We start from the raw sequence: 17079 nt of genomic DNA on the forward strand, positions 1-17079 counted from the left end.
CTGTTTGAAAAGGCAGCTGTACTGCAGATGTGCGACTTGTCCTACAGCTGTACTTAGCAGAAGGCTAACTGTGAGGTGAGAAAGCTGAAGCCAAAGTGAAATGCTGGCGAGGCGATTGTCCAGCAGCTTGAAAGTTTGCCAGTGAGAGAGATTAGCGAGCAGTAGCCCGGCTCAGAGTTGTTCATGGCCAACCCTGCTCCCGCTGAGAAACTAGGTTTCGTGGACAGGTTGGCATATCTGGCACGGCCCGAAAACTTCGGCAAAGTGGATTTCGGAGGCGAGGGCGACCGGCCTTACAGGGCAGCAGGCCGAGACAGCGTGGTTGCACTTGTGAAAGACCGAGTGCACGAGCTGCTGGATCAGCAGATCCACAGTTGCCATTGTGATCCTTGTCGTTGCTGTTCACCCGCTTGACGAATGAGGCAAACATCCTTGAGCAGTGATTCGGCAGCCCCTGCTATCTCAAGGTTCCATGGTGTAATGGTGAGCACTCTGGACTCTGAATCCAGCGATCCGAGTTCAAATCTCGGTGGAGCCTTCTTTCTGGCAGCGAGAGCGATTGTCTTCGACAAAACTGTTGGTTTCACAAATTCCCACACCCATGATGGAAGTGGGCTGGTTTTCACCTTGCCACAGTGTTTGCGATGCTCCTGCGTCAAGCGCACGCGCTGCTTTTGCTCTGCCCTGTACCACGCAAGTATTCCCTGCCAAGGACGCAGCATCAAGAGACCAGATTCTGAGAGCGTTGCTGCAAGTGTGAATGCAGGAAAGCTCAGGCTGCCTGAGGCCGCAGCACTGCTGGTTCCGTGGTGTAATGGCTAGCACTCTGGACTTTGAATCCAGCGATCCGAGTTCGAATCTCGGCGGAACCTCGACTTGCTTTGTCCCGGCCCTTGTTTAATTTGGGACGTGCGAGTGAAATCTGCCTACGGGCCAATTGTAAGAGCCGCCCTTTTAGCACCTTTGAGTCAGATCTCATCACATTTCTGCCAGAATGGGAGGCACAGGATGATGCCAATCCCGAGGTGGAGTCTTAAGCTCGTCACTGGGTGCCTGCTTTTGCTCTCTCCTGAACCACGGATGTGTTTTCTTCGAAGGACACAGCATTAAGAGACAAGCTGCAGTCAAGCGGTGTTGTTTTTGGAGCTCCTCTCTGTGTTCCACAGGCAGCTGGTGAAAAGGTGACAGGAATTGAAATGAGGCGCATGCTGGACAGGTGCTCTTTTCTTTCATTTGATTAAACAATTCACAGTTTGCCAAACAATTCACAGTAACAGCTGGACACAGAGAAACAGCAATTTTACCAGGGAGAGGAGCAGCAAAGCCAGGCCCCAAGCCCTACCATTCAACCAGTTTTCAGGGAAACCAGGAACCTCAAATCCCAGTTTCAATCACTACAAAACGGTAACAATGACATTTGTACATACAAGACAGTCCGACGACATAAAAAACACTGCATACAATACAGACTCCCGGAAAGCCAGGGACACGTGCTCTTGACCACAATCCGTCTGAGATCTCACTTTGCTTAAAAGCATTGCTCATCGCAGCGCTGACACAGCGATGGCCGCCGGTAAGGGAGAGAAACAGCAGCGGTGCTGTTTGAAAAGGCAGCTGTACTGCAGATGTGCGACTTGTCCTACAGCTGTACTTAGCAGAAGGCTAACTGTGAGGTGAGAAAGCTGAAGCCAAAGTGAAATGCTGGCGAGGCGATTGTCCAGCAGCTTGAAAGTTTGCCAGTGAGAGAGATTAGCGAGCAGTAGCCCGGCTCAGAGTTGTTCATGGCCAACCCTGCTCCCGCTGAGAAACTAGGTTTCGTGGACAGGTTGGCATATCTGGCACGGCCCGAAAACTTCGGCAAAGTAGATTTCGGAGGCGAGGGCGACCGGCCTTACAGGGCAGCAGGCCGAGACAGCGTGGTTGCACTTGTGAAAGACCGAGTGCACGAGCTGCTGGATCAGCAGATCCACAGTTGCCATTGTGATCCTTGTCGTTGCTGTTCACCCGCTTGACGAATGAGGCAAACATCCTTGAGCAGTGATTCGGCAGCCCCTGCTATCTCAAGGTTCCATAGTGTAATGGTGAGCACTCTGGACTCTGAATCCAGCGATCCGAGTTCAAATCTCGGTGGAGCCTTCTTTCTGGCAGCGAGAGCGATTGTCTTCGACAAAACTGTTGGTTTCACAAATTCCCACACCCATGATGGAAGTGGGCTGGTTTTCACCTTGCCACAGTGTTTGCGATGCTCCTGCGTCAAGCGCACGCGCTGCTTTTGCTCTGCCCTGTACCACGCAAGTATTCCCTGCCAAGGACGCAGCATCAAGAGACCAGATTCTGAGAGCGTTGCTGCAAGTGTGAATGCAGGAAAGCTCAGGCTGCCTGAGGCCGCAGCACTGCTGGTTCCGTGGTGTAATGGCTAGCACTCTGGACTTTGAATCCAGCGATCCGAGTTCGAATCTCGGCGGAACCTCGACTTGCTTTGTCCCGGCCCTTGTTTAATTTGGGACGTGCGAGTGAAATCTGCCTACGGGCCAATTGTAAGAGCCGCCCTTTTAGCACCTTTGAGTCAGATCTCATCACATTTCTGCCAGAATGGGAGGCACAGGATGATGCCAATCCCGAGGTGGAGTCTTAAGCTCGTCACTGGGTGCCTGCTTTTGCTCTCTCCTGAACCACGGATGTGTTTTCTTCGAAGGACACAGCATTAAGAGACAAGCTGCAGTCAAGCGGTGTTGTTTTTGGAGCTCCTCTCTGTGTTCCACAGGCAGCTGGTGAAAAGGTGACAGGAATTGAAATGAGGCGCATGCTGGACAGGTGCTCTTTTCTTTCATTTGATTAAACAATTCACAGTTTGCCAAACAATTCACAGTAACAGCTGGACACAGAGAAACAGCAATTTTACCAGGGAGAGGAGCAGCAAAGCCAGGCCCCAAGCCCTACCATTCAACCAGTTTTCAGGGAAACCAGGAACCTCAAATCCCAGTTTCAATCACTACAAAACGGTAACAATGACATTTGTACATACAAGACAGTCCGACGACATAAAAAACACTGCATACAATACAGACTCCCGGAAAGCCAGGGACACGTGCTCTTGAACACAATCCGTCTGAGATCTCACTTTGCTTAAAAGCATTGCTCATCGCAGCGCTGACACAGCGATGGCCGCCGGTAAGGGAGAGAAACAGCAGCGGTGCTGTTTGAAAAGGCAGCTGTACTGCAGATGTGCGACTTGTCCTACAGCTGTACTTAGCAGAAGGCTAACTGTGAGGTGAGAAAGCTGAAGCCAAAGTGAAATGCTGGCGAGGCGATTGTCCAGCAGCTTGAAAGTTTGCCAGTGAGAGAGATTAGCGAGCAGTAGCCCGGCTCAGAGTTGTTCATGGCCAACCCTGCTCCCGCTGAGAAACTAGGTTTCGTGGACAGGTTGGCATATCTGGCACGGCCCGAAAACTTCGGCAAAGTAGATTTCGGAGGCGAGGGCGACCGGCCTTACAGGGCAGCAGGCCGAGACAGCGTGGTTGCACTTGTGAAAGACCGAGTGCACGAGCTGCTGGATCAGCAGATCCACAGTTGCCATTGTGATCCTTGTCGTTGCTGTTCACCCGCTTGACGAATGAGGCAAACATCCTTGAGCAGTGATTCGGCAGCCCCTGCTATCTCAAGGTTCCATGGTGTAATGGTGAGCACTCTGGACTCTGAATCCAGCGATCCGAGTTCAAATCTCGGTGGAGCCTTCTTTCTGGCAGCGTGAGCGATTGTCTTCGACAAAACTGTTGGTTTCACAAATTCCCACACCCATGATGGAAGTGGGCTGGTTTTCACCTTGCCACAGTGTTTGCGATGCTCCTGCGACAAGCGCACGATCTGCTTTTGCTCTGCCCTGTACCACGCAAGTATTCCCTGCCAAGGACGCAGCATCAAGAGACCAGATTCTGAGAGCGTTGCTGCAAGTGTGAATGCAGGAAAGCTCAGGCTGCCTGAGGCCGCAGCACTGCTGGTTCCGTGGTGTAATGGCTAGCACTCTGGACTTTGAATCCAGCGATCCGAGTTCGAATCTCGGCGGAACCTCGACTTGCTTTGTCCCGGCCCTTGTTTAATTTGGGACGTGCGAGTGAAATCTGCCTACGGGCCAATTGTAAGAGCCGCCCTTTTAGCACCTTTGAGTCAGATCTCATCACATTTCTGCCAGAATGGGAGGCACAGGATGATGCCAATCCCGAGGTGGAGTCTTAAGCTCGTCACTGGGTGCCTGCTTTTGCTCTCTCCTGAACCACGGATGTGTTTTCTTCGAAGGACACAGCATTAAGAGACAAGCTGCAGTCAAGCGGTGTTGTTTTTGGAGCTCCTCTCTGTGTTCCACAGGCAGCTGGTGAAAAGGTGACAGGAATTGAAATGAGGCGCATGCTGGACAGGTGCTCTTTTCTTTCATTTGATTAAACAATTCACAGTTTGCCAAACAATTCACAGTAACAGCTGGACACAGAGAAACAGCAATTTTACCAGGGAGAGGAGCAGCAAAGCCAGGCCCCAAGCCCTACCATTCAACCAGTTTTCAGGGAAACCAGGAACCTCAAATCCCAGTTTCAATCACTACAAAACGGTAACAATGACATTTGTACATACAAGACAGTCCGACGACATAAAAAACACTGCATACAATACAGACTCCCGGAAAGCCAGGGACACGTGCTCTTGAACACAATCCGTCTGAGATCTCACTTTGCTTAAAAGCATTGCTCATCGCAGCGCTGACACAGCGATGGCCGCCGGTAAGGGAGAGAAACAGCAGCGGTGCTGTTTGAAAAGGCAGCTGTACTGCAGATGTGCGACTTGTCCTACAGCTGTACTTAGCAGAAGGCTAACTGTGAGGTGAGAAAGCTGAAGCCAAAGTGAAATGCTGGCGAGGCGATTGTCCAGCAGCTTGAAAGTTTGCCAGTGAGAGAGATTAGCGAGCAGTAGCCCGGCTCAGAGTTGTTCATGGCCAACCCTGCTCCCGCTGAGAAACTAGGTTTCGTGGACAGGTTGGCATATCTGGCACGGCCCGAAAACTTCGGCAAAGTAGATTTCGGAGGCGAGGGCGACCGGCCTTACAGGGCAGCAGGCCGAGACAGCGTGGTTGCACTTGTGAAAGACCGAGTGCACGAGCTGCTGGATCAGCAGATCCACAGTTGCCATTGTGATCCTTGTCGTTGCTGTTCACCCGCTTGACGAATGAGGCAAACATCCTTGAGCAGTGATTCGGCAGCCCCTGCTATCTCAAGGTTCCATAGTGTAATGGTGAGCACTCTGGACTCTGAATCCAGCGATCCGAGTTCAAATCTCAGTGGAGCCTTCTTTCTGGCAGCGAGAGCGATTGTCTTCGACAAAACTGTTGGTTTCACAAATTCCCACACCCATGATGGAAGTGGGCTGGTTTTCACCTTGCCACAGTGTTTGCGATGCTCCTGCGTCAAGCGCACGCGCTGCTTTTGCTCTGCCCTGTACCACGCAAGTATTCCCTGCCAAGGACGCAGCATCAAGAGACCAGATTCTGAGAGCGTTGCTGCAAGTGTGAATGCAGGAAAGCTCAGGCTGCCTGAGGCCGCAGCACTGCTGGTTCCGTGGTGTAATGGCTAGCACTCTGGACTTTGAATCCAGCGATCCGAGTTCGAATCTCGGCGGAACCTCGACTTGCTTTGTCCCGGCCCTTGTTTAATTTGGGACGTGCGAGTGAAATCTGCCTACGGGCCAATTGTAAGAGCCGCCCTTTTAGCACCTTTGAGTCAGATCTCATCACATTTCTGCCAGAATGGGAGGCACAGGATGATGCCAATCCCGAGGTGGAGTCTTAAGCTCGTCACTGGGTGCCTGCTTTTGCTCTCTCCTGAACCACGGATGTGTTTTCTTCGAAGGACACAGCATTAAGAGACAAGCTGCAGTCAAGCGGTGTTGTTTTTGGAGCTCCTCTCTGTGTTCCACAGGCAGCTGGTGAAAAGGTGACAGGAATTGAAATGAGGCGCATGCTGGACAGGTGCTCTTTTCTTTCATTTGATTAAACAATTCACAGTTTGCCAAACAATTCACAGTAACAGCTGGACACAGAGAAACAGCAATTTTACCAGGGAGAGGAGCAGCAAAGCCAGGCCCCAAGCCCTACCATTCAACCAGTTTTCAGGGAAACCAGGAACCTCAAATCCCAGTTTCAATCACTACAAAACGGTAACAATGACATTTGTACATACAAGACAGTCCGACGACATAAAAAACACTGCATACAATACAGACTCCCGGAAAGCCAGGGACACGTGCTCTTGAACACAATCCGTCTGAGATCTCACTTTGCTTAAAAGCATTGCTCATCGCAGCGCTGACACAGCGATGGCCGCCGGTAAGGGAGAGAAACAGCAGCGGTGCTGTTTGAAAAGGCAGCTGTACTGCAGATGTGCGACTTGTCCTACAGCTGTACTTAGCAGAAGGCTAACTGTGAGGTGAGAAAGCTGAAGCCAAAGTGAAATGCTGGCGAGGCGATTGTCCAGCAGCTTGAAAGTTTGCCAGTGAGAGAGATTAGCGAGCAGTAGCCCGGCTCAGAGTTGTTCATGGCCAACCCTGCTCCCGCTGAGAAACTAGGTTTCGTGGACAGGTTGGCATATCTGGCACGGCCCGAAAACTTCGGCAAAGTGGATTTCGGAGGCGAGGGCGACCGGCCTTACAGGGCAGCAGGCCGAGACAGCGTGGTTGCACTTGTGAAAGACCGAGTGCACGAGCTGCTGGATCAGCAGATCCACAGTTGCCATTGTGATCCTTGTCGTTGCTGTTCACCCGCTTGACGAATGAGGCAAACATCCTTGAGCAGTGATTCGGCAGCCCCTGCTATCTCAGGGTTCCATGGTGTAATGGTGAGCACTCTGGACTCTGAATCCAGCGATCCGAGTTCAAATCTCGGTGGAGCCTTCTTTCTGGCAGCGAGAGCGATTGTCTTCGACAAAACTGTTGGTTTCACAAATTCCCACACCCATGATGGAAGTGGGCTGGTTTTCACCTTGCCACAGTGTTTGCGATGCTCCTGCGTCAAGCGCACGCGCTGCTTTTGCTCTGCCCTGTACCACGCAAGTATTCCCTGCCAAGGACGCAGCATCAAGAGACCAGATTCTGAGAGCGTTGCTGCAAGTGTGAATGCAGGAAAGCTCAGGCTGCCTGAGGCCGCAGCACTGCTGGTTCCGTGGTGTAATGGCTAGCACTCTGGACTTTGAATCCAGCGATCCGAGTTCGAATCTCGGCGGAACCTCGACTTGCTTTGTCCCGGCCCTTGTTTAATTTGGGACGTGCGAGTGAAATCTGCCTACGGGCCAATTGTAAGAGCCGCCCTTTTAGCACCTTTGAGTCAGATCTCATCACATTTCTGCCAGAATGGGAGGCACAGGATGATGCCAATCCCGAGGTGGAGTCTTAAGCTCGTCACTGGGTGCCTGCTTTTGCTCTCTCCTGAACCACGGATGTGTTTTCTTCGAAGGACACAGCATTAAGAGACAAGCTGCAGTCAAGCGGTGTTGTTTTTGGAGCTCCTCTCTGTGTTCCACAGGCAGCTGGTGAAAAGGTGACAGGAATTGAAATGAGGCGCATGCTGGACAGGTGCTCTTTTCTTTCATTTGATTAAACAATTCACAGTTTGCCAAACAATTCACAGTAACAGCTGGACACAGAGAAACAGCAATTTTACCAGGGAGAGGAGCAGCAAAGCCAGGCCCCAAGCCCTACCATTCAACCAGTTTTCAGGGAAACCAGGAACCTCAAATCCCAGTTTCAATCACTACAAAACGGTAACAATGACATTTGTACATACAAGACAGTCCGACGACATAAAAAACACTGCATACAATACAGACTCCCGGAAAGCCAGGGACACGTGCTCTTGAACACAATCCGTCTGAGATCTCACTTTGCTTAAAAGCATTGCTCATCGCAGCGCTGACACAGCGATGGCCGCCGGTAAGGGAGAGAAACAGCAGCGGTGCTGTTTGAAAAGGCAGCTGTACTGCAGATGTGCGACTTGTCCTACAGCTGTACTTAGCAGAAGGCTAACTGTGAGGTGAGAAAGCTGAAGCCAAAGTGAAATGCTGGCGAGGCGATTGTCCAGCAGCTTGAAAGTTTGCCAGTGAGAGAGATTAGCGAGCAGTAGCCCGGCTCAGAGTTGTTCATGGCCAACCCTGCTCCCGCTGAGAAACTAGGTTTCGTGGACAGGTTGGCATATCTGGCACGGCCCGAAAACTTCGGCAAAGTGGATTTCGGAGGCGAGGGCGACCGGCCTTACAGGGCAGCAGGCCGAGACAGCGTGGTTGCACTTGTGAAAGACCGAGTGCACGAGCTGCTGGATCAGCAGATCCACAGTTGCCATTGTGATCCTTGTCGTTGCTGTTCACCCGCTTGACGAATGAGGCAAACATCCTTGAGCAGTGATTCGGCAGCCCCTGCTATCTCAAGGTTCCATGGTGTAATGGTGAGCACTCTGGACTCTGAATCCAGCGATCCGAGTTCAAATCTCGGTGGAGCCTTCTTTCTGGCAGCGAGAGCGATTGTCTTCGACAAAACTGTTGGTTTCACAAATTCCCACACCCATGATGGAAGTGGGCTGGTTTTCACCTTGCCACAGTGTTTGCGATGCTCCTGCGACAAGCGCACGATCTGCTTTTGCTCTGCCCTGTACCACGCAAGTATTCCCTGCCAAGGACGCAGCATCAAGAGACCAGATTCTGAGAGCGTTGCTGCAAGTGTGAATGCAGGAAAGCTCAGGCTGCCTGAGGCCGCAGCACTGCTGGTTCCGTGGTGTAATGGCTAGCACTCTGGACTTTGAATCCAGCGATCCGAGTTCGAATCTCGGCGGAACCTCGACTTGCTTTGTCCCGGCCCTTGTTTAATTTGGGACGTGCGAGTGAAATCTGCCTACGGGCCAATTGTAAGAGCCGCCCTTTTAGCACCTTTGAGTCAGATCTCATCACATTTCTGCCAGAATGGGAGGCACAGGATGATGCCAATCCCGAGGTGGAGTCTTAAGCTCGTCACTGGGTGCCTGCTTTTGCTCTCTCCTGAACCACGGATGTGTTTTCTTCGAAGGACACAGCATTAAGAGACAAGCTGCAGTCAAGCGGTGTTGTTTTTGGAGCTCCTCTCTGTGTTCCACAGGCAGCTGGTGAAAAGGTGACAGGAATTGAAATGAGGCGCATGCTGGACAGGTGCTCTTTTCTTTCATTTGATTAAACAATTCACAGTTTGCCAAACAATTCACAGTAACAGCTGGACACAGAGAAACAGCAATTTTACCAGGGAGAGGAGCAGCAAAGCCAGGCCCCAAGCCCTACCATTCAACCAGTTTTCAGGGAAACCAGGAACCTCAAATCCCAGTTTCAATCACTACAAAACGGTAACAATGACATTTGTACATACAAGACAGTCCGACGACATAAAAAACACTGCATACAATACAGACTCCCGGAAAGCCAGGGACACATGCTCTTGAACACAATCCGTCTGAGATCTCACTTTGCTTAAAAGCATTGCTCATCGCAGCGCTGACACAGCGATGGCCGCCGGTAAGGGAGAGAAACAGCAGCGGTGCTGTTTGAAAAGGCAGCTGTACTGCAGATGTGCGACTTGTCCTACAGCTGTACTTAGCAGAAGGCTAACTGTGAGGTGAGAAAGCTGAAGCCAAAGTGAAATGCTGGCGAGGCGATTGTCCAGCAGCTTGAAAGTTTGCCAGTGAGAGAGATTAGCGAGCAGTAGCCCGGCTCAGAGTTGTTCATGGCCAACCCTGCTCCCGCTGAGAAACTAGGTTTCGTGGACAGGTTGGCATATCTGGCACGGCCCGAAAACTTCGGCAAAGTGGATTTCGGAGGCGAGGGCGACCGGCCTTACAGGGCAGCAGGCCGAGACAGCGTGGTTGCACTTGTGAAAGACCGAGTGCACGAGCTGCTGGATCAGCAGATCCACAGTTGCCATTGTGATCCTTGTCGTTGCTGTTCACCCGCTTGACGAATGAGGCAAACATCCTTGAGCAGTGATTCGGCAGCCCCTGCTATCTCAAGGTTCCATGGTGTAATGGTGAGCACTCTGGACTCTGAATCCAGCGATCCGAGTTCAAATCTCGGTGGAGCCTTCTTTCTGGCAGCGAGAGCGATTGTCTTCGACAAAACTGTTGGTTTCACAAATTCCCACACCCATGATGGAAGTGGGCTGGTTTTCACCTTGCCACAGTGTTTGCGATGCTCCTGCGACAAGCGCACGATCTGCTTTTGCTCTGCCCTGTACCACGCAAGTATTCCCTGCCAAGGACGCAGCATCAAGAGACCAGATTCTGAGAGCGTTGCTGCAAGTGTGAATGCAGGAAAGCTCAGGCTGCCTGAGGCCGCAGCACTGCTGGTTCCGTGGTGTAATGGCTAGCACTCTGGACTTTGAATCCAGCGATCCGAGTTCGAATCTCGGCGGAACCTCGACTTGCTTTGTCCCGGCCCTTGTTTAATTTGGGACGTGCGAGTGAAATCTGCCTACGGGCCAATTGTAAGAGCCGCCCTTTTAGCACCTTTGAGTCAGATCTCATCACATTTCTGCCAGAATGGGAGGCACAGGATGATGCCAATCCCGAGGTGGAGTCTTAAGCTCGTCACTGGGTGCCTGCTTTTGCTCTCTCCTGAACCACGGATGTGTTTTCTTCGAAGGACACAGCATTAAGAGACAAGCTGCAGTCAAGCGGTGTTGTTTTTGGAGCTCCTCTCTGTGTTCCACAGGCAGCTGGTGAAAAGGTGACAGGAATTGAAATGAGGCGCATGCTGGACAGGTGCTCTTTTCTTTCATTTGATTAAACAATTCACAGTTTGCCAAACAATTCACAGTAACAGCTGGACACAGAGAAACAGCAATTTTACCAGGGAGAGGAGCAGCAAAGCCAGGCCCCAAGCCCTACCATTCAACCAGTTTTCAGGGAAACCAGGAACCTCAAATCCCAGTTTCAATCACTACAAAACGGTAACAATGACATTTGTACATACAAGACAGTCCGACGACATAAAAAACACTGCATACAATACAGACTCCCGGAAAGCCAGGGACACATGCTCTTGAACACAATCCGTCTGAGATCTCACTTTGCTTAAAAGCATTGCTCATCGCAGCGCTGACACAGCGATGGCCGCCGGTAAGGGAGAGAAACAGCAGCGGTGCTGTTTGAAAAGGCAGCTGTACTGCAGATGTGCGACTTGTCCTACAGCTGTACTTAGCAGAAGGCTAACTGTGAGGTGAGAAAGCTGAAGCCAAAGTGAAATGCTGGCGAGGCGATTGTCCAGCAGCTTGAAAGTTTGCCAGTGAGAGAGATTAGCGAGCAGTAGCCCGGCTCAGAGTTGTTCATGGCCAACCCTGCTCCCGCTGAGAAACTAGGTTTCGTGGACAGGTTGGCATATCTGGCACGGCCCGAAAACTTCGGCAAAGTAGATTTCGGAGGCGAGGGCGACCGGCCTTACAGGGCAGCAGGCCGAGACAGCGTGGTTGCACTTGTGAAAGACCGAGTGCACGAGCTGCTGGATCAGCAGATCCACAGTTGCCATTGTGATCCTTGTCGTTGCTGTTCACCCGCTTGACGAATGAGGCAAACATCCTTGAGCAGTGATTCGGCAGCCCCTGCTATCTCAAGGTTCCATAGTGTAATGGTGAGCACTCTGGACTCTGAATCCAGCGATCCGAGTTCAAATCTCGGTGGAGCCTTCTTTCTGGCAGCGAGAGCGATTGTCTTCGACAAAACTGTTGGTTTCACAAATTCCCACACCCATGATGGAAGTGGGCTGGTTTTCACCTTGCCACAGTGTTTGCGATGCTCCTGCGTCAAGCGCACGCGCTGCTTTTGCTCTGCCCTGTACCACGCAAGTATTCCCTGCCAAGGACGCAGCATCAAGAGACCAGATTCTGAGAGCGTTGCTGCAAGTGTGAATGCAGGAAAGCTCAGGCTGCCTGAGGCCGCAGCACTGCTGGTTCCGTGGTGTAATGGCTAGCACTCTGGACTTTGAATCCAGCGATCCGAGTTCGAATCTCGGCGGAACCTCGACTTGCTTTGTCCCGGCCCTTGTTTAATTTGGGACGTGCGAGTGAAATCTGCCTACGGGCCAATTGTAAGAGCCGCCCTTTTAGCACCTTTGAGTCAGATCTCATCACATTTCTGCCAGAATGGGAGGCACAGGATGATGCCAATCCCGAGGTGGAGTCTTAAGCTCGTCACTGGGTGCCTGCTTTTGCTCTCTCCTGAACCACGGATGTGTTTTCTTCGAAGGACACAGCATTAAGAGACAAGCTGCAGTCAAGCGGTGTTGTTTTTGGAGCTCCTCTCTGTGTTCCACAGGCAGCTGGTGAAAAGGTGACAGGAATTGAAATGAGGCGCATGCTGGACAGGTGCTCTTTTCTTTCATTTGATTAAACAATTCACAGTTTGCCAAACAATTCACAGTAACAGCTGGACACAGAGAAACAGCAATTTTACCAGGGAGAGGAGCAGCAAAGCCAGGCCCCAAGCCCTACCATTCAACCAGTTTTCAGGGAAACCAGGAACCTCAAATCCCAGTTTCAATCACTACAAAACGGTAACAATGACATTTGTACATACAAGACAGTCCGACGACATAAAAAACACTGCATACAATACAGACTCCCGGAAAGCCAGGGACACGTGCTCTTGAACACAATCCGTCTGAGATCTCACTTTGCTTAAAAGCATTGCTCATCGCAGCGCTGACACAGCGATGGCCGCCGGTAAGGGAGAGAAACAGCAGCGGTGCTGTTTGAAAAGGCAGCTGTACTGCAGATGTGCGACTTGTCCTACAGCTGTACTTAGCAGAAGGCTAACTGTGAGGTGAGAAAGCTGAAGCCAAAGTGAAATGCTGGCGAGGCGATTGTCCAGCAGCTTGAAAGTTTGCCAGTGAGAGAGATTAGCGAGCAGTAGCCCGGCTCAGAGTTGTTCATGGCCAACCCTGCTCCCGCTGAGAAACTAGGTTTCGTGGACAGGTTGGCATATCTGGCACGGCCCGAAAACTTCGGCAAAGTAGATTTCGGAGGCGAGGGCGACCGGCCTTACAGGGCAGCAGGCCGAGACAGCGTGGTTGCACTTGTGAAAGACCGAGTGCACGAGCTGCTGGATCAGCAGATCCACAGTTGCCATTGTGATCCTTGTCGTTGCTGTTCACCCGCTTGACGAATGAGGCAAACATCCTTGAGCAGTGATTCGGCAGCCCCTGCTATCTCAAGGTTCCATAGTGTAATGGTGAGCACTCTGGACTCTGAATCCAGCGATCCGAGTTCAAATCTCGGTGGAGCCTTCTTTCTGGCAGCGAGAGCGATTGTCTTCGACAAAACTGTTGGTTTCACAAATTCCCACACCCATGATGGAAGTGGGCTGGTTTTCACCTTGCCACAGTGTTTGCGATGCTCCTGCGTCAAGCGCACGCGCTGCTTTTGCTCTGCCCTGTACCACGCAAGTATTCCCTGCCAAGGACGCAGCATCAAGAGACCAGATTCTGAGAGCGTTGCTGCAAGTGTGAATGCAGGAAAGCTCAGGCTGCCTGAGGCCGCAGCACTGCTGGTTCCGTGGTGTAATGGCTAGCACTCTGGACTTTGAATCCAGCGATCCGAGTTCGAATCTCGGCGGAACCTCGACTTGCTTTGTCCCGGCCCTTGTTTAATTTGGGACGTGCGAGTGAAATCTGCCTACGGGCCAATTGTAAGAGCCGCCCTTTTAGCACCTTTGAGTCAGATCTCATCACATTTCTGCCAGAATGGGAGGCACAGGATGATGCCAATCCCGAGGTGGAGTCTTAAGCTCGTCACTGGGTGCCTGCTTTTGCTCTCTCCTGAACCACGGATGTGTTTTCTTCGAAGGACACAGCATTAAGAGACAAGCTGCAGTCAAGCGGTGTTGTTTTTGGAGCTCCTCTCTGTGTTCCACAGGCAGCTGGTGAAAAGGTGACAGGAATTGAAATGAGGCGCATGCTGGACAGGTGCTCTTTTCTTTCATTTGATTAAACAATTCACAGTTTGCCAAACAATTCACAGTAACAGCTGGACACAGAGAAACAGCAATTTTACCAGGGAGAGGAGCAGCAAAGCCAGGCCCCAAGCCCTACCATTCAACCAGTTTTCAGGGAAACCAGGAACCTCAAATCCCAGTTTCAATCACTACAAAACGGTAACAATGACATTTGTACATACAAGACAGTCCGACGACATAAAAAACACTGCATACAATACAGACTCCCGGAAAGCCAGGGACACTTGCTCTTGAACACAATCCGTCTGAGATCTCACTTTGCTTAAAAGCATTGCTCATCGCAGCGCTGACACAGCGATGGCCGCCGGTAAGGGAGAGAAACAGCAGCGGTGCTGTTTGAAAAGGCAGCTGTACTGCAGATGTGCGACTTGTCCTACAGCTGTACTTAGCAGAAGGCTAACTGTGAGGTGAGAAAGCTGAAGCCAAAGTGAAATGCTGGCGAGGCGATTGTCCAGCAGCTTGAAAGTTTGCCAGTGAGAGAGATTAGCGAGCAGTAGCCCGGCTCAGAGTTGTTCATGGCCAACCCTGCTCCCGCTGAGAAACTAGGTTTCGTGGACAGGTTGGCATATCTGGCACGGCCCGAAAACTTCGGCAAAGTGGATTTCGGAGGCGAGGGCGACCGGCCTTACAGGGCAGCAGGCCGAGACAGCGTGGTTGCACTTGTGAAAGACCGAGTGCACGAGCTGCTGGATCAGCAGATCCACAGTTGCCATTGTGATCCTTGTCGTTGCTGTTCACCCGCTTGACGAATGAGGCAAACATCCTTGAGCAGTGATTCGGCAGCCCCTGCTATCTCAAGGTTCCATGGTGTAATGGTGAGCACTCTGGACTCTGAATCCAGCGATCCGAGTTCAAATCTCAGTGGAGCCTTCTTTCTGGCAGCGAGAGCGATTGTCTTCGACAAAACTGTTGGTTTCACAAATTCCCACACCCATGATGGAAGTGGGCTGGTTTTCACCTTGCCACAGTGTTTGCGATGCTCCTGCGTCAAGCGCACGCGCTGCTTTTGCTCTGCCCTGTACCACGCAAGTATTCCCTGCCAAGGACGCAGCATCAAGAGACCAGATTCTGAGAGCGTTGCTGCAAGTGTGAATGCAGGAAAGCTCAGGCTGCCTGAGGCCGCAGCACTGCTGGTTCCGTGGTGTAATGGCTAGCACTCTGGACTTTGAATCCAGCGATCCGAGTTCGAATCTCGGCGGAACCTCGACTTGCTTTGTCCCGGCCCTTGTTTAATTTGGGACGTGCGAGTGAAATCTGCCTACGGGCCAATTGTAAGAGCCGCCCTTTTAGCACCTTTGAGTCAGATCTCATCACATTTCTGCCAGAATGGGAGGCACAGGATGATGCCAATCCCGAGGTGGAGTCTTAAGCTCGTCACTGGGTGCCTGCTTTTGCTCTCTCCTGAACCACGGATGTGTTTTCTTCGAAGGACACAGCATTAAGAGACAAGCTGCAGTCAAGCGGTGTTGTTTTTGGAGCTCCTCTCTGTGTTCCACAGGCAGCTGGTGAAAAGGTGACAGGAATTGAAATGAGGCGCATGCTGGACAGGTGCTCTTTTCTTTCATTTGATTAAACAATTCACAGTTTGCCAAACAATTCACAGTAACAGCTGGACACAGAGAAACAGCAATTTTACCAGGGAGAGGAGCAGCAAAGCCAGGCCCCAAGCCCTACCATTCAACCAGTTTTCAGGGAAACCAGGAACCTCAAATCCCAGTTTCAATCACTACAAAACGGTAACAATGACATTTGTACATACAAGACAGTCCGACGACATAAAAAACACTGCATACAATACAGACTCCCGGAAAGCCAGGGACACGTGCTCTTGAACACAATCCGTCTGAGATCTCACTTTGCTTAAAAGCATTGCTCATCGCAGCGCTGACACAGCGATGGCCGCCGGTAAGGGAGAGAAACAGCAGCGGTGCTGTTTGAAAAGGCAGCTGTACTGCAGATGTGCGACTTGTCCTCCAGCTGTACTTAGCAGAAGGCTAACTGTGAGGTGAGAAAGCTGAAGCCAAAGTGAAATGCTGGCGAGGCGATTGTCCAGCAGCTTGAAAGTTTGCCAGTGAGAGAGATTAGCGAGCAGTAGCCCGGCTCAGAGTTGTTCATGGCCAACAGCAACCCTGCTCCCGCTGAGAAACTAGGTTTCGTGGACAGGTTGGCATATCTGGCACGGCCCGAAAACTTCGGCAAAGTGGATTTCGGAGGCGAGGGCGACCGGCCTTACAGGGCAGCAGGCCGAGACAGCGTGGTTGCACTTGTGAAAGACCGAGTGCACGAGCTGCTGGATCAGCAGATCCACAGTTGCCATTGTGATCCTTGTCGTTGCTGTTCACCCGCTTGACGAATGAGGCAAACATCCTTGAGCAGTGATTCGGCAGCCCCTGCTATCTCAAGGTTCCATGGTGTGATGGTGAGCACTCTGGACTCTGAATCCAGCGATCCGAGTTCAAATCTCGGTGGAGCCTTCTTTCTGGCAGCGAGAGCGATTGTCTTCGACAAAACTGTTGGTTTCACAAATTCCCACACCCATGATGGAAGTGGGCTGGTTTTCACCTTGCCACAGTGTTTGCGATGCTCCTGCGTCAAGCGCACGCGCTGCTTTTGCTCTGCCCTGTACCACGCAAGTATTCCCTGCCAAGGACGCAGCATCAAGAGACCAGATTCTGAGAGCGTTGCTGCAAGTGTGAATGCAGGAAAGCTCAGGCTGCCTGAGGCCGCAGCACTGCTGGTTCCGTGGTGTAATGGCTAGCACTCTGGACTTTGAATCCAGCGATCCGAGTTCGAATCTCGGCGGAACCTCGACTTGCTTTGTCCCGGCCCTTGTTTAATTTGGGACGTGCGAGTGAAATCTGCCTACGGGCCAATTGTAAGAGCCGCCCTTTTAGCACCTTTGAGTCAGATCTCATCACATTTCTGCCAGAATGGGAGGCACAGGATGATGCCAATCCCGAGGTGGAGTCTTAAGCTCGTCACTGGGTGCCTGCTTTTGCTCTCTCCTGAACCACGGATGTGTTTTCTTC

General features: G+C 51.6%; 22 non-coding genes across 22 annotated transcripts; all 22 read left to right on the plus strand.

Annotated features, from left to right (window-relative positions):
* Window positions 1-466: 466 nt before the first annotated feature.
* Window positions 467-538, plus strand: trnaq-cug (transfer RNA glutamine (anticodon CUG)). The gene has a single exon. It is a non-coding gene; the product is annotated as a tRNA-Gln (tRNA).
* Window positions 539-800: 262 nt separating this feature from the next.
* On the plus strand, window positions 801-872 carry trnaq-uug (transfer RNA glutamine (anticodon UUG)). The gene has a single exon. It is a non-coding gene; the product is annotated as a tRNA-Gln (tRNA).
* Window positions 873-2064: 1192 nt separating this feature from the next.
* trnaq-cug (transfer RNA glutamine (anticodon CUG)) lies at window positions 2065-2136 on the plus strand. The gene has a single exon. It is a non-coding gene; the product is annotated as a tRNA-Gln (tRNA).
* Window positions 2137-2398: 262 nt separating this feature from the next.
* trnaq-uug (transfer RNA glutamine (anticodon UUG)) lies at window positions 2399-2470 on the plus strand. The gene has a single exon. It is a non-coding gene; the product is annotated as a tRNA-Gln (tRNA).
* Window positions 2471-3662: 1192 nt separating this feature from the next.
* On the plus strand, window positions 3663-3734 carry trnaq-cug (transfer RNA glutamine (anticodon CUG)). Its single transcript has one exon. It is a non-coding gene; the product is annotated as a tRNA-Gln (tRNA).
* A 262-nt stretch (window positions 3735-3996) lies between these two features.
* Window positions 3997-4068, plus strand: trnaq-uug (transfer RNA glutamine (anticodon UUG)). The gene has a single exon. It is a non-coding gene; the product is annotated as a tRNA-Gln (tRNA).
* Window positions 4069-5260: 1192 nt separating this feature from the next.
* Window positions 5261-5332, plus strand: trnaq-cug (transfer RNA glutamine (anticodon CUG)). Its single transcript has one exon. It is a non-coding gene; the product is annotated as a tRNA-Gln (tRNA).
* A 262-nt stretch (window positions 5333-5594) lies between these two features.
* trnaq-uug (transfer RNA glutamine (anticodon UUG)) lies at window positions 5595-5666 on the plus strand. Its single transcript has one exon. It is a non-coding gene; the product is annotated as a tRNA-Gln (tRNA).
* Window positions 5667-6858: 1192 nt separating this feature from the next.
* trnaq-cug (transfer RNA glutamine (anticodon CUG)) lies at window positions 6859-6930 on the plus strand. The gene has a single exon. It is a non-coding gene; the product is annotated as a tRNA-Gln (tRNA).
* Window positions 6931-7192: 262 nt separating this feature from the next.
* trnaq-uug (transfer RNA glutamine (anticodon UUG)) lies at window positions 7193-7264 on the plus strand. Its single transcript has one exon. It is a non-coding gene; the product is annotated as a tRNA-Gln (tRNA).
* Window positions 7265-8456: 1192 nt separating this feature from the next.
* Window positions 8457-8528, plus strand: trnaq-cug (transfer RNA glutamine (anticodon CUG)). The gene has a single exon. It is a non-coding gene; the product is annotated as a tRNA-Gln (tRNA).
* Window positions 8529-8790: 262 nt separating this feature from the next.
* trnaq-uug (transfer RNA glutamine (anticodon UUG)) lies at window positions 8791-8862 on the plus strand. Its single transcript has one exon. It is a non-coding gene; the product is annotated as a tRNA-Gln (tRNA).
* A 1192-nt stretch (window positions 8863-10054) lies between these two features.
* On the plus strand, window positions 10055-10126 carry trnaq-cug (transfer RNA glutamine (anticodon CUG)). Its single transcript has one exon. It is a non-coding gene; the product is annotated as a tRNA-Gln (tRNA).
* A 262-nt stretch (window positions 10127-10388) lies between these two features.
* trnaq-uug (transfer RNA glutamine (anticodon UUG)) lies at window positions 10389-10460 on the plus strand. Its single transcript has one exon. It is a non-coding gene; the product is annotated as a tRNA-Gln (tRNA).
* Window positions 10461-11652: 1192 nt separating this feature from the next.
* Window positions 11653-11724, plus strand: trnaq-cug (transfer RNA glutamine (anticodon CUG)). The gene has a single exon. It is a non-coding gene; the product is annotated as a tRNA-Gln (tRNA).
* Window positions 11725-11986: 262 nt separating this feature from the next.
* trnaq-uug (transfer RNA glutamine (anticodon UUG)) lies at window positions 11987-12058 on the plus strand. The gene has a single exon. It is a non-coding gene; the product is annotated as a tRNA-Gln (tRNA).
* A 1192-nt stretch (window positions 12059-13250) lies between these two features.
* trnaq-cug (transfer RNA glutamine (anticodon CUG)) lies at window positions 13251-13322 on the plus strand. The gene has a single exon. It is a non-coding gene; the product is annotated as a tRNA-Gln (tRNA).
* Window positions 13323-13584: 262 nt separating this feature from the next.
* trnaq-uug (transfer RNA glutamine (anticodon UUG)) lies at window positions 13585-13656 on the plus strand. The gene has a single exon. It is a non-coding gene; the product is annotated as a tRNA-Gln (tRNA).
* Window positions 13657-14848: 1192 nt separating this feature from the next.
* Window positions 14849-14920, plus strand: trnaq-cug (transfer RNA glutamine (anticodon CUG)). Its single transcript has one exon. It is a non-coding gene; the product is annotated as a tRNA-Gln (tRNA).
* A 262-nt stretch (window positions 14921-15182) lies between these two features.
* On the plus strand, window positions 15183-15254 carry trnaq-uug (transfer RNA glutamine (anticodon UUG)). Its single transcript has one exon. It is a non-coding gene; the product is annotated as a tRNA-Gln (tRNA).
* Window positions 15255-16452: 1198 nt separating this feature from the next.
* On the plus strand, window positions 16453-16524 carry trnaq-cug (transfer RNA glutamine (anticodon CUG)). Its single transcript has one exon. It is a non-coding gene; the product is annotated as a tRNA-Gln (tRNA).
* A 262-nt stretch (window positions 16525-16786) lies between these two features.
* trnaq-uug (transfer RNA glutamine (anticodon UUG)) lies at window positions 16787-16858 on the plus strand. The gene has a single exon. It is a non-coding gene; the product is annotated as a tRNA-Gln (tRNA).
* Window positions 16859-17079: the final 221 nt, after the last annotated feature.

The sequence above is a fragment of the Chiloscyllium plagiosum genome, unplaced genomic scaffold, assembly GCF_037043375.1.
Source record: "Chiloscyllium plagiosum isolate Xiang-an unplaced genomic scaffold, Cpla_swu_hap1 HiC_scaffold_44, whole genome shotgun sequence".
Lineage (NCBI taxonomy): Eukaryota > Metazoa > Chordata > Chondrichthyes > Orectolobiformes > Hemiscylliidae > Chiloscyllium > Chiloscyllium plagiosum.